The sequence below is a fragment of the Balaenoptera acutorostrata genome, chromosome X (genome assembly GCF_949987535.1).
Source record: "Balaenoptera acutorostrata chromosome X, mBalAcu1.1, whole genome shotgun sequence".
NCBI lineage: Eukaryota > Metazoa > Chordata > Mammalia > Artiodactyla > Balaenopteridae > Balaenoptera > Balaenoptera acutorostrata.
This window is the reverse complement of record NC_080085.1, coordinates 121,894,368-121,908,686: the sequence shown is the minus strand read 5'-3', so window position 1 is coordinate 121,908,686 and position 14,319 is coordinate 121,894,368.

The following is a 14,319-nucleotide window of genomic DNA, read 5'->3' as shown; positions in this document are numbered from 1 at the left end:
CTTCCCACTAGCTATCTGTTTTACATTTGGTAATGTATATATGTCAACGCTACTCTCTCACTTCGTCCCAGCTTACCCTTCCCCCTCCCCGTGTCCTCAAGTCCATTCACTACGTCTGCGTCTTTATACTTGAACTCTTAGTTTTTGAACTTAGAGGCAAGACATTTGGGCTCCTTTGTTTCTCTGGGCCAATATGTCAACTTCCTCCTGGGTTCATTTTAACTCCATTTCTCACAGCTGAAATAGAAGAGGTGACATGGAAGAAGAAAAAGACTTATCAGTTAAAGACACAAATAATTATTTGGCCAGCCATGGTATCTTACCTGGGGGATGGAAGAATTGTTAGGGTTAGGGTTCTTCTAAGCAGGGCTGTGGTTTAATAGCTAGAACAGATTCAAGAGGATGTTACAGTCTAGGATGAGAGTAGCTTGCAGATTTACTGGAACCAAGGCCAATGGCTTCTCTAAATGTGGCTGATTTCTATTCTTTCTTGAGCTCTCCATTTAAATGTCACTTCATTGAGAAGGATTTCTCTGACCTCTCAGGCCAGGCAAGGCCTCCCTATTGCATACTCTCAAAGTAATCTCGTTTCTCTTTTGGCATGAATCTCATTTTACATTTTGGTTTAACATTTACCTTAACCAGTAGACTGTGAGCTCCGTGGATGCTGGGACCTTGCTCCTCTTCTTCGTAGCTCTCTCTCCAGTGCTATATTTGGCACTGAGCAGCTGCTCAAAAAATACTGGATGAATGAATCATTGTTTTAAATTATTTTGGTTAATGAAATACAGTAAACATTAACAAGAGGCTAGGCTCCAAAGGCTTGGCATCTCTTGAATGCATGAGCTTGGGCAGTGGGGCTTCTGGTCACCACACTGGATTCTTGGACTTGCTGACCAGCTTTAATTTTCACCAAGTTCTTTAAAGGTCATGGAATATAAGTAAAAGAAATGAGCTTCGTGCCTTTAGAGCCATATAACAGCTTCATAAACACAAGTCCCCACAAACATGATCACCATGCTCAGAAGCTTAAAAGAAACTGCAAGGAGATGAAGGAGACAGAGAAAATGTGAGAAGATGTTTTAAATCTGAATGTTGGCTGAATTATTCATTTGTATTAACTAAGACATCACAGCTTTGGACTGAGTTTACCTGGAAATAACTAGATTAAGATTTTTATTGTTGTTGTTATGGTTGTGGTTTTTGTCTTCTACTGCTATAAAGTAGACTAGGCACCTGAGAAAGAAAACAAATTCACTAACAGAAAAATGAAGTAAGTTATGTTTCTATATATTTGAGTCTGTGACTATGAAACTCACACATCTGTATCTCCTCTCTAGCTGCTCAAATCTTAGGAGGCTACCAGGCATCAGACAGGAGAAATGAATTGGCAGATGAATATGCTTACAGAAGATATCAATCACTCCACATTAAATTAACACATATATTGATTTCCTGCTATATGTCCAGCTCTGCTCAAGCTTGCTTTTTCTAATTTAAGTACCCTCTAATATTTAAAGTAATCAGTTGACTTTGCAAGCTTGGGTGATACGAACCACAAAAGCTGAGAATGAATGTGAACTAGAGGCTTCCCAAGGCTGAAAACTCTGAAAAGAACTCAAGCACTGGTCTAAAAAGAAGATGAAAAACAGATGTTCTCCTTCCTCTCTTTTCCATTGCTGGAATTGTAAACGTTTTACCTCTTTCCATTTTGATCTTGACCATGATTTCTTAAATGCCTGAAGAGAAGATTAAATGTTGAAATGTTGTCTTTTTTCATGATCCAGCTGAACCCAGTGAACTTTTCTGCCTATGTTCTGTGACACACACTCGGAATATAAGAAAAGCACTATGGATAGAAAAGGTATTTCAGGTGTTGTGGGATGGGAAGCATGAGAAGCCAACTCAGCCAAACCTGATTTACCAAAAGGGAGAGGAAGGCGGAAGTGCAACGAAGCCTTATTGTTTTTAAATTTGGTTAAAAGGAAACTATCTAATTTAATCATCATCATCAATACCATCAACGAAGAAAGGAAGCATGAAAGCTTATCTATTGATTTTTGCATTGGCTTTACAAGTAAATTGCACACTCTTATTCATCTAAGCATTTCCAAAACTACAGAATAAGCAAAATGGAATATAAACCATTTCACATTTGGATTCAGTTCATTCATTAGCTTTGATAAGAGCACATTGCATTTTCGTTTCTGCCAGAAATTTATTCAAGAGCAGGTCAATAAAGAGAGCAGACGGAGCGATGAATGGATGCAGATCATTGTAAAAATAGAGAAATGGCTGTTTCCAGCTGTTGCCAAGCGCTTTATACAGCCTGACATTAGTTAAGTCACATTTCAATCATTAATCGAATTGAGCGTCTCCTTACCAGACATCACTTCTGAGCTAAGCTGCTCAACTTTTGCAGGGGCTCACTCCACTCCATCCATGCTTCCCATCCACTCCCCAATTAACAGATGTTGTACTTTCTCTTCTGTAGGAATGGAAGTTGCCTTGCCTTCCACTGCACAGCCTCATATACGCATCAAACTAATTTTCAGTCAAGCCACATCAACAACTCCTTGACGTGACTGTCAGTACCTGTAAGTCCTCAGCAGAGAGATGTGCCCTCTGGGGGAAAAATCTTCTTAATAAACAGCACCTTTCAACCCACTTGTAATCATTTTCCCTACATCATGTTTATTTTCAAACCACTCTTCAATATTTTAAAGTACATATAAAATATATGGGAAAACTTATCTTTTACTCTGTCCTAAGGAATAAAAAGGATAAAGTGGTAAAAGCTTACTGATATTAAATATACATTTGGTATATAGATGGAAATATAGATGTATTTCACATAATATATGTATCTATGTACATATATAGAGATAGACTGAGTAAAATGAATAACTAAAATACATGTCTGTAGTACTTTATATCTTATAAACATCTTTCATATGTAGTATTCATTCATTTACTCAAAAACATGTATTGATAACCTACCATGTCAGGCACTGTTACCGGCACATTAAATAAATAAGCAAACAACAAAACATTCAAAGATCCCTATCCTTGTGAAGCCCAGCAGTCCCAGTTTGTACCTGCTATCCTGGTGTCATTTAATAGCACTCACTTCTACTCTCAAAAATTTCCCATTTGGTACAAAATTATATGGTACTGTATAAACAAGTAAAGTATGTATTATATTGCACAATAAGTAGTGCTATGGAAAAGAAAAAGGACAAAGTAGAGCAGAATAATGGGGTCTGAGATGTGAGGAAGGTGGTTGCCATTTTAAATAGGATGCTCATAGTAGGCTTCATTGAGAAGGTAGCATTTGGGCAGAGACTTGAGGAAGTGTGAATGTTAGCCGTGTAGCTCTCTGCCCAAATAGTGTTCCTGGAAGAGGCAAGAGCAAGCAAAAACCTCTGAGTTGAGATCATGCTTGAGGAATAACAAGAAAACCAGAGAGGCTGGAGCAGAGTGAATGAGAGCATTAGATGAGGAGGTGAGGCCAGAGTGTAACACAGGTGGCAGATCATGAATGGACATGTAGGCCAGTATTAGGAGTTTGGTTTTAATTACAAGTGAATTAATGAGCCACTGGAAGATTTGGAACAGAATAGTAAGTCCCACTAAGATGTGCCTTGCTTTTAGCAGGATCACCCTTGTTGCTCCCTTCAGAATTGAGTTGGCAGGTGGGGTGGCAAGGGTGGAACTGGGAGACCTGTTGGGCTGCTATTGCAACAATCCAGGAAAGAAGTATTCCTGGTTGGACCAGTGAAGATAGTGAGAAATACATGGATTCTGGGTATTTTGAAGGTAGGGACATTTTAACGGGATATTCACAACAACTCTTGAGAGGTAGACAAGAAAGATAGAATTATGCCATTTTACACATGAAGAAACTGGAACTCAGAGAGGTTGTAGCTTGCCTAAGTTTACACAACTAATTGAATGGAAGAAGGAGCATAGAACCCAAGTCTCCTATTATTCTCGGACTTTGTGTATGTTATACAACCTTTTCCAAGCATACTGCAAACTATACAGTAAGCACATGCTTTCCTCATATCAGGCCCCAAAGGAGTATTCTCCAGCAAAAAAAGGTGAGAATGGCTTTATCAGCATCAGCGTGGGGCTGTATCCAGGATACTTGTTAAGGAGTATGTCCATTCTCAGATGTGACAATTTTGACTGAAATGATTAAATGACTCATGCATGTATGGAATGGCTTAATACCCTCTCAAGGAACAGTATCACATAATGGGAAGAGGAAAGGAATAGATAGATGGGTTTAAGTCCTACCCTGACATGTATAAGCTGTTCACTTAGCAAAAGTTACCTAGCATACGCATCTTGAGGTTGTTGGGAACATTAAATAAAATAGTCTAAAAGACACACCAGGTGATCTCACTGCCTAAAATTCTCCCCCAGATACTAATCTGACTGAATTCTATTTGTTCAAATGGCATCTCCTCGGAGAGGCTTCCCTGACCACCCAGTTTCATCTTCTTCTGAGCATTTATTACTATAGGAAATTAAATTAATATAGAATCATGCATTTATAATCTCTCTTACCAACTAGAAAGTAAGTTCCACGAGGGCAGGAATTTTATTTTTCATGATTATATCCCCAGTACCTACCAGAGTGCCTGTACACAGTGGTTCCCCCAGAATTGTTGATGAAGAAGTGAGTCTTGTGTCCCTCTCCTACTCGCTTCCTCAGTAATTGAGAGACATTGGTGTACTTTCAAGGCTCCGGGCTCTTTCCCATTTCAAAGGCTTTGCATCTAGAGTTCTCTGCCTGACACGCTCTTCCTCCCACTCTTTGTCTAGTGAACCTCTACTCGTTTCTCCAATCTCGGCCCAAATGGACACTTCCTTAGAGTAGGCTTCCCTGATCCAGGACTAGGTCATTTCTCCCTATTATAAGCTCTAAGAGCACAGTGTACTTTTCCTTCATAGCACTTACCATAGTTGTTAATTATTTATTTACTTGGGTGATTATTTATTGAAGATCTGTCCCCTCCACTGGAAAGTAAGCTCTGTGAGTTCACTGCTATTTCTATGCAGCACCTAACACATAGGTGACACTCAATAAGTGTACGCTAAACGGGTAAAGGAAGAAATGCATGCATGTGCAGAAAACTCAGCACGTACTATTAGAGCCTTTGCATGTTTCTTAAAAACCAAAAATAAATGGGTTTGGAGGAAAAAAGGATCTATTTCAGTAAAAATATAAATTGTGGCCACGCTTCCCCTTGCACAAGCAGGAAGGATTCACTGATAAGAAGGCAACAGCGTTCCAGTCACTTGAGTAAGTAGATAATCCAAAATTCATTTTCAAATATTGTCCAACGGGCACACAAGCAATTTCCCCTGAAATTGTTTTTCCTGTTGATCCTATTCTCTTTCAAAAAATTCAGCAAGAGGGCTTGCACTCTCTATGTAACTCCTTATAAACAAGTATGTGGTTCATCGACTGCAGCTCTGAAAAATGCTCCAATTTCATTGTGAGGCAGCAGAGTGAATATAACAGCTGACTAGATAGCTGTACCTCCAGCACAACAAACTCCATTAAGAACTGGAACCCTTGAGTCATGGGTCTTCCGTATGGTGCCTTCTACACTTCAGTAAGAGAGGAGATGAGGAACTACATAGTTCACTTGACATTTATATGTGCACTTGACTTTATAAGTATACTTGATATTTAAGATTAAAACCAGGCCCTTGGCACTAAATTGAGTTAAAAATGAGAGATACTAAGAGAGGGGAGCACTTTTCCTCAGTAAGGAGAGAGTCAACACACTCAAACTTCATAATCCAAATGCTTGCTTTCTTTAGCAGAAAAAGAACAGAACTGAGTGCTTGCTGGAGTCTGGCCTCCATGGCCAATAGTGATGGAGGCAACATACATCCGTTTTGTCTTGATTAGGTAATTTGTTGTCCTTTGTTAGAGAGTAAAAACTAAAACTATTGGATAAATCATACCTATGTACATAAGTCAAGTTACACCAAATCATCCTATTTTCTTCAAGCATTCCATGCCCCCTAATCTATGACCACCCAATCCCCAATTGTTCTCCTCTCTTCCACAGGATCCTATGGCATCTTAGCACAGTAGAGAACATCAGGGAGACAAAACAAAGACATTAAGAAGTCAGGATCATTGAAAGTGTAGAGGAGACAATGGTTTGGACAGCTATAACCGTCTCACCAGATTGGATGACTGATCTTTATTACTCTGATTTTTACAGCATATTAACAAAATTGAGCTAGTCAATTGAGTTTATTTCTTGTCCCTTAGACTAGGAGTGAACAAACTACAACCTACTCACAGGCCAAATCTGACCCTCCAGCTGTTTTTGTCAATAAAGTTTATTGGAACACAGCCATACCCATTCATTTTCTCAGTGTCTATGGCTGCTTTTATGATACAGTGGCAGAGTAGAGTAGTTGCAACAGAGACCATCTGTCCCACAAAGCCTAAAATACTTGCTATCTGGCTCTTTACAGAAAAGCTTTACTGACACTTGTCTAGACTATGATTATCTGACAACTGAAAAAAATCTGGACAACTTAAAGTAGTAAATTGCGTTAATAAATGACATATAGTAATGTCTTCTCTATGTTGTTTGGTCTTTCAACAACAAAAGCCTTTACATTTAAGCAATAAGTTGTTTTTATTTTTGCTTTAAATCATAATATTTAGCCTGATTGCCCTTACTCCATTCTAAAATGTATTATACATTAAACAGAAGATACTGAGCATAATTTAATAATGTAGTATAATCGAATAAGCTTGGGCTTTGGAGTGCTACCAGAGACTTGACAGGACTTGTGCTAATTCCATTAACAAACAGCCCAGTGGGCATTTAGATAAGGATTTATGAGTTCCAAGTCCTGTCAGATATTTCTGTTTTGTATTCCTCTATCTTGAACAACTGCTATGTTCACAAGAACTTGTCAGCCATGGGTCCTTCCTGCAAAAGGAAAAACTGAGGTCACATCCTGCATTTGGTGGCAATTTGCTCACCTAACCAGCTGACCTTTCTTCATGTTCTCCATGTTCACCAGCACTGTTTTAATCTAGATCGAACTTTCTGGCTGCTAATAAAAGCCAATCAACATCAAACCAGAAGTATTGCCTGTGCTTTGAGCAATAGTAGGCCAGAAACAGAAGTTGCAGGAGACACTACAAAGAACTAAATAGTGATTATAAACTGACAGTAGTACTTTTACCAATTTACCTAAGAATCTTTGGTAATTACTCTTTACAACAATGAAACGTCTAGAGTGTGGCCATTTACCGTAGGAATTGGAAGGGTCAAAAGACAGAGTTTTGTCTCACTGGGCTTTTGCAAATGATGATAAATGAGATTTTTCACTTCAGCCACAAAAGAGGGATCCTTTACTCCTAGATTCCCTGAAACAGTTTGTATGAATGGCCCTGGCACATTTGAAAAGACTTTCTGATTTTTCCCTCCTGTGTTGTTTTTTTTCTCAGCTTCCTTTGGGGAGATAGGAATAGAGCAAATTTCCATAAGGGTGCATTTCTCTGCTGACTTGAGTATTCAGAAGATATTTGGTTTTTCTGTCATCTGTGCAAAAACCAATAAAAATATAAGATACTCTAGCAATTTCTTGGTTCTCCTGAAAAATGCTCCTCTGCAGAAAGATGCTGTAGGTCCAATGGCTTCATAGCTATTGAGATGATACCCATTACCCACTCAGCTACACCATACCTAAGAATTCCCTGCCTCAGAGGCTGGACTGGGAGCCGTTCCTCTGAAACCTCACACCAGGTTTCCCATAATCAGGAATGCGGCTTTCTCCTCTGCCCTTCCACAAAATGCCCAAAGATTTATCAGGAGGAGGAAATCCTGTATGAGTTATAAAAGCCTACTAGAGACCCTCCTGGCTTGGTCCTGAGGAAGACTTGGAATTGAAAACCTAACGGGAATTCCCTGGTGGTCCAGTGGTTAGGTCTCCGCACTTCCATTGCAGGGGACGCTGGTTCAATCCCTGGTCAGGGAATTAAGATCCCACAAGCCACACGGCATGGCCAAAAAACAAAAAACAAAACAAAACAAAAACCCTAACAACTGCTCCTATGGGCCACAGGGTGATACTTCCCTAGGAACCCTGGCCCTGTCTCAGTTCCTGTGGAACTAGCTGATATATTAATGTAGAAGCCATCACCACCTTGTCTTCCAGAAGCTGAGCCTGGAAAAAAGTTTTACTATACTCTCTCCCTGGTAGACAAATGTGCAATGGCTATCTTTCGGCAGGTGGGCTCTGGAACAGGACCTCCACATTGCATCACTATTCAAACTGCAATCTACATGAGCCACGTCCCCTTGGAATTATGTTGTGCACAGCTTGCACAACCACACTGTGGTAGGCAGAACAATGATCCCAAAGCTATCCATGTCCTAATCCCTGGAAATGACAATATGTCAGGTTTCGTGACAAGGGAAAATTAAGATTGAAGATGGAAGAAGGCTGCTAGTGCACTGACCTTGAGAGGCAGATTATCCTGTGTGATGGTTAATTTTATGTGTCAATCTGGCTGGATCATGGTGCCTAGTTATTTGATCAAACATTATTCTGGATGTTTCTGCAAGGGTACTTTTGGATGAGATGAACATTTAAATGGACTGACTTTGAGTGAGGCAGATTGCCCTCCATGATGTGGGTGGGCCTCGTCCGATCAGTTGAAGGTCTTAATAGAACAAAATACTGACCTCTTCCAAGCAAGAAGGAATTCTCAGCAGATGGCCTTCAGACTTGAACTGCAACATTGGTGCTTCCCTGGTCTACAGCCTGTTGGTCCACCCTGCATATTCTGGGCTTGCCAACCTCTGTATTCGCATGAGCCAATCCCTTAAATCAATGTCTCTCTCTCTCTTTCTCTTGGAATTGGCTCATGCAACTATAGAAGCTGGCAAGGGAAGCATCAAGGTACACACACAGACACACACACATAAATCCTATGGGTTCGGTTTCTCTGGTGAACCCTGGCTATGACACCCTGGTTTATCTGGTTGGACCCAATGTAATCACAAGGGCCCTTTAAATATGGAAAAGAGTACAGAAGAGGAGGTCAAAGTGATGTGATGTAAGAAGAACTTAACCTGCTATTGCTGACTTTAAAGATGCAGGAGGGGGCTATGAGCCAAGGAATATGCGCAGCCTCTATAGCTGGAAAAGACAAGGAAACAGATTATCCCCTGGTCTCCAGAAGAAACACATCCCTACTGATACCTTGATTTTAGCCAAGGGAGATGCATTTTGGACTTCTGATCCACAGAACCGTAAGATAAAACATTTGCATTGCTAAGCTGCTAAATTTGCAGTGCCTTGTTCAGTAACAACTTGGAATTGATATAGCAAGCAAGTGGCCCTTCCCTGGAGTCTGACGCATCTGGGTTCTTACTAGTCTCCACTACCTACCACAGGCCTGCAACTCCTTATCTGAAATTCCATAATCTAAAAAGCTTTGAAAAGTAAAGATGTTTTGTAGCTTATTTGGCAGCAATATGTGACCTGATCTGGACTAATATGGATCTACTTATAGTCTTTATCTCACTAGGTGTGAATATTCATATTTTTCAATGCACAATGATAAATGCATTTGATTATGTGGTGTTACCACCGATCCTGCTGATGATGTTATGTAATACATGGTACACATATAACATATCTTTCTAAAAATCCAGCAATTTCTGAATTTTAAAACATATCTGACTTCAGACAAAAGACTGTGGATCTATCTGAGTATGACTTTGAGTAACTTACTTCTTTAAGCCTCAGTTTCCTCATCTGCATGTGCTAAACATTCAATAATTGTAATAAGTGTTAGCTACTATTACCCCCTTCTCTCTTTGCCTCATTCCTTTTCCCTTTTGTGTATGCTTGCATCCCACCTGCACCTAATATATTCTACAAATATTTGGGTGTCCATGGTGTACTGGCTTCCTCTCTCCTCTTCCTCAGTGCTTATATTGAAATAACTCCCTCACAGATAACTGTAAAAAACTCTGGCGAAAATTGTCTGCAACAGACAATCTCTGAACCTGACAGACAAATGTCATTGAGGAAAATACTGGTCAAAGGATCAGAGGATAAGGAGGAAGAAGAAATTTGTTCTTGTTTGCTGAGCAGAGGCAAGCAAAAATCACTTATTAAAAACCCTGTGCGTACTGTAGAGCTGAGAATGAAGAATCACAGGAACTTAGCCACTGGTCTTAGGAGCTTATAAAACAAGTCCATCTACAATAGAACAGAGACGTCACAATGACCTTAGAATGTCATTGAGAAGACAAACTTTTTAAAACACTTGTTGTCTCAAATTATTTGACAGATGTTTCTTAATCACCCATTAAGTGCCAGGACTTTCACATACATTATTTCATTTAACGCTCATATCAATATGACATGCTTTTCTATGCCAGTATTTCATAAGAAACTCTGGTGCAGAGAGGTAAAGTGACTTGCTCAAGGTGATTCAGAGGCAGAGTCAGGATTTGAAACTTGTCTATACAAGCCAACTCAGGCTCTTCACATTGCCTATGCTATCCTGCTGCTTATTTTTTAAAAAGTGCCTCTTAATTTAGGTAAATTGGCTGAGGTAGTAGATATGAGAAAACAAAGATTTCCACAGGAGGGATTAGGGAAAAGCTCAAAATATTAAATTCTTTTCATTTTCTGTGGTCTTTCTGTGGCATGCTTCACTTAGCCAAGGGTTACAGATGGTATGACTCAAATTAAAAAAAAAAAAAGTTTATCTTCCAATTCTTAGAAAGAAAACCCTCACTATCCTTGGGCCAAAATGCACATTGTTAGAAGACATTATTTTTAACCTTTGAACAACTGAAAAACATGCAAAAGCTCCTTTTCTTTGAGGTTTTTTTTTCCTCCTCTCTTTACACATGCAGATCACACTCTTCTGAGATGCTGATCTTTTCCCATGATGCACTTGGCTGACAGAAAGACAAGCTTACTGCACAGAAATGCCAGTTGAGTTGACAAGCAAACTCCATCAGTATGCAATGTTTACACGGTACAGTTTAGCAAAAGCCGTTCACACAGTCTGCTGTCTTAGATCAGAATTCTAATTAAGCCTTAAATCTTCTGAGTTCAAATTAATTCATATCACTGAGGTCTTAGACTTTTTGTTGTAGAAATCTGAAGCTTTGTCTGCAAAGAAAACAGAATATAATGCATTACCAGCTTGGTCTGAGCAGTTGTGTATAAACATCCTGGTGCATGGTTTGCAGAATGAGTGCAATTCATTTTGGTCCATCTAGATCTTTTTCTCATTAATTACCACCTTCAGTGATTGCTGAGGATCAGAGAACTGTACTTTTCCGGAGTTGCCTATCCTCCAACTGACACACAAAATAAGTGGGTTTGTGAAACAAACTTCGGTTGTTGGCGGTAATGACTATTGAGCTCAAGCTACAAGCATCTCTATACCACATCAAAAAAGGACTATATTGGTAAGCTTACAGCATATAGTATCTAAATTCAAACAGTTTCTACCTATTAAAACTTCTGTAGTATACTTCGAAAGAGACAGCTGGGAAGCCAAGTGCCAATTCCATTTCTTTGAGCTTTTATCTCTTCAACAAATCTCACTATCTCTGTCACAAAGGCACATATGAAACTTATGAAATACCAATTACTGTGGAGTAGCCCCACTGAAGTTTTCCCCTCCCTTAGTTCAGACTACATATCATCAACATTGTCACCTAAGATGCTTTATTGGATATTAAAAAGAAGTGATTAGCACTAATCCTTTTCTAGAATTAGAAGTGGCAGAACATAACACATTTTAAAACTTCACTCTTAAAAAGCAATTTTGTTTCCATTGCTATTCCTGAACAATGCACTCTGATGACAGTTCAAAAGGCATGGAGGGGGGCGGTGGGGGGGGGGCGGCGATTATCCAGCTAACAAAAGGCTTGTGATGTCTCTGAGACCAAAATGAAGGACTCCAAAGATTCAGCCATGTGCAGGGCTTGGATCCTGGTATTGCCAGAGACAGCCCACCTAAGAGGTTTTACAAGGTCAACAAGGCATTCTACAATTTGAGATCCAATTGAATGATATTGATACCGGGTAGGAGCCCCACTGAAGGGAGGCTGAAATGCTAGCTTGGACGAGAGCGTCAATCAGCAAATGGGTGAGGGAAGAGTGTTGTGCTTCAGTGTTATGCTGAGATTGTCAGACTGAGTCATAATTGCATTTCTGCAAATATTGAGTTAAGAGAAAATTTCAGAATCATTCTCATTTTGTTGGATATAGCCATGAATTTCATACCTGAGCAAAAATGAGCTTGGATTCCACAGAGTTCAAGTGTAGAGAGGATTATTCCAAAGTTATTTAAAAAGGGGTTTCAAGGGTTCTGGACTTGGGGGCTAGTTGTATAGCTCAGGTGAGGGGTGGGGAGAGACGAGAGAAGAGCTTCCTGTGCCACCAAACAGATAATGGGTCGTGAACCACCACTGCCCCTCCTTGCCTAGCACAGGTCATGGCTCACAACAGGAACGAAATAAATACCTGATAGATTGAAGTAAAGGTTTTTGATCAGGTAAGTATAGTGATAAGAAGTAGCTTTAGGAGAACTCAGTAGCACTGTGTAGGATGACCCGGATCTGGAAGAAACTAGAGGAGAGAACAATCAGGAGGCAGAATGACACAGAATGGAAAAAATGAACTTTTAAAAAAAGCAACAGGTAAACTTCATTAGTAATCGGGAAAATGCAAATTAAAATAACAATGAAATAATTTTCTCCTGTCAAATTTGCAATAAATAAGAAGTCTAGCAATATCGAGTCTTAGCAAGGCTTTGAGGAAACAGGCCTTTTGGAGAACAACTCGACAGTATCTCTTAAGATTTAAAATGTGAAAGTCCTTTGACCCAGGCATTTCATCAATAGAAATAATATCACTTGTACACAAAAAGATGAAGATGTAGGATATTCACTGCAGTATGGTTTATAATCAAATAAATGCAACAAAAATAACAACCAAAAACACCCTGGGAAAGCAACTTAAATGTCTACCAGTAAAAGACTGGCAAAATAAATGATATCCTTATTCTGTTAACACAGTTTAAACAGCAGTTTAAAAGAGTGAGGAAGACCTATATATATTGACATGAAATGATCTTCACATACGATAATAATAATGTAACCAAAAGTGGGGTCTGGCTGCTCACCGCTCAAACGCCAATAAAGAGGCCAGGTAGGTGGAAAGGAAAGTTTGCTTTATTTTGGAAGCCAGCAACTGGGGAGGGGGGTGAGGGGGGGCTCCTGTCCAAAGGCTGACTCCCCCACTCCTACAACCAGTGGGCAAGAGCTTTTATAGACAGAGAGAAGGGGCTACATGCAGAAACAGCACAGGCAGCTCTGACAGTCATCTTGAAATTGGTCATGCAGTGGCCTGATCAGCGTCATCTTGATTGTTTTAGGTACACTTAATCTTCAGTTCCAGGGTCAGTTTGTTTCCATTTCTTTGAGGCCAATTCTCGGAATTTTTGTGGCAGCTTATGTCGTGGCTACAGCCTGCTCACCATGTAGTTCACTTCTTCCACCTGGTGGGGGTGTCAGTAACTACAAGACAGCTCACAGGATACGGCTCAGAATATGATCTGTAGCCCTTAAGGAGGAACTAAAGGTCCTTGACGTTGCTTAATGACTAAACTATTATTATTTGGTCTCCTTTGACTGTTTTCCTCTGGTTCTGCATTTTCTCACTTCTCTGATTAAACTTATTCTTTGGCTAAAGTTTTTCCACAGACAAAAAGCAGGCTGAGGACATGGGCGGAAGGATCATAGGGTCCTGCTCTGTTTCATTAACATCTTACATAAGCATGATTACAATTATCAGAACTAAGAAATTAACATTGGTACAATACTCTTTACTAAACTTTATTCAAATTTCAGCAGATTTTCTCCTAACGTCTTTTTTTCATCCCAGAGCCCAATCCAGGATACACATTTCATTTAGCTGTTATGTCCTCTTAGTCTCTTTCAATCCGTGACAGTTCCCCAGTCTTCCCTTTTCTTTCATAACCTTGACACTCTGATCAAGTGTTTTTTGAATATCTCTCAATTTGGTTTTTTTTTCTGATTGTTTTTTTCGTGATTAGACTGAGGGTATAGATTTTGGGGCTGAATACCACGTAAGTGATGTGTCTTTTACACTGCATCATATCAGGACATTCGTGATGTCAGTGTCTCATTACTGGTTATGTAAACCTTGATCACCTGGTAACGTTGGTGTTTGCCACGTGTCTCCACTCTAAAGTTA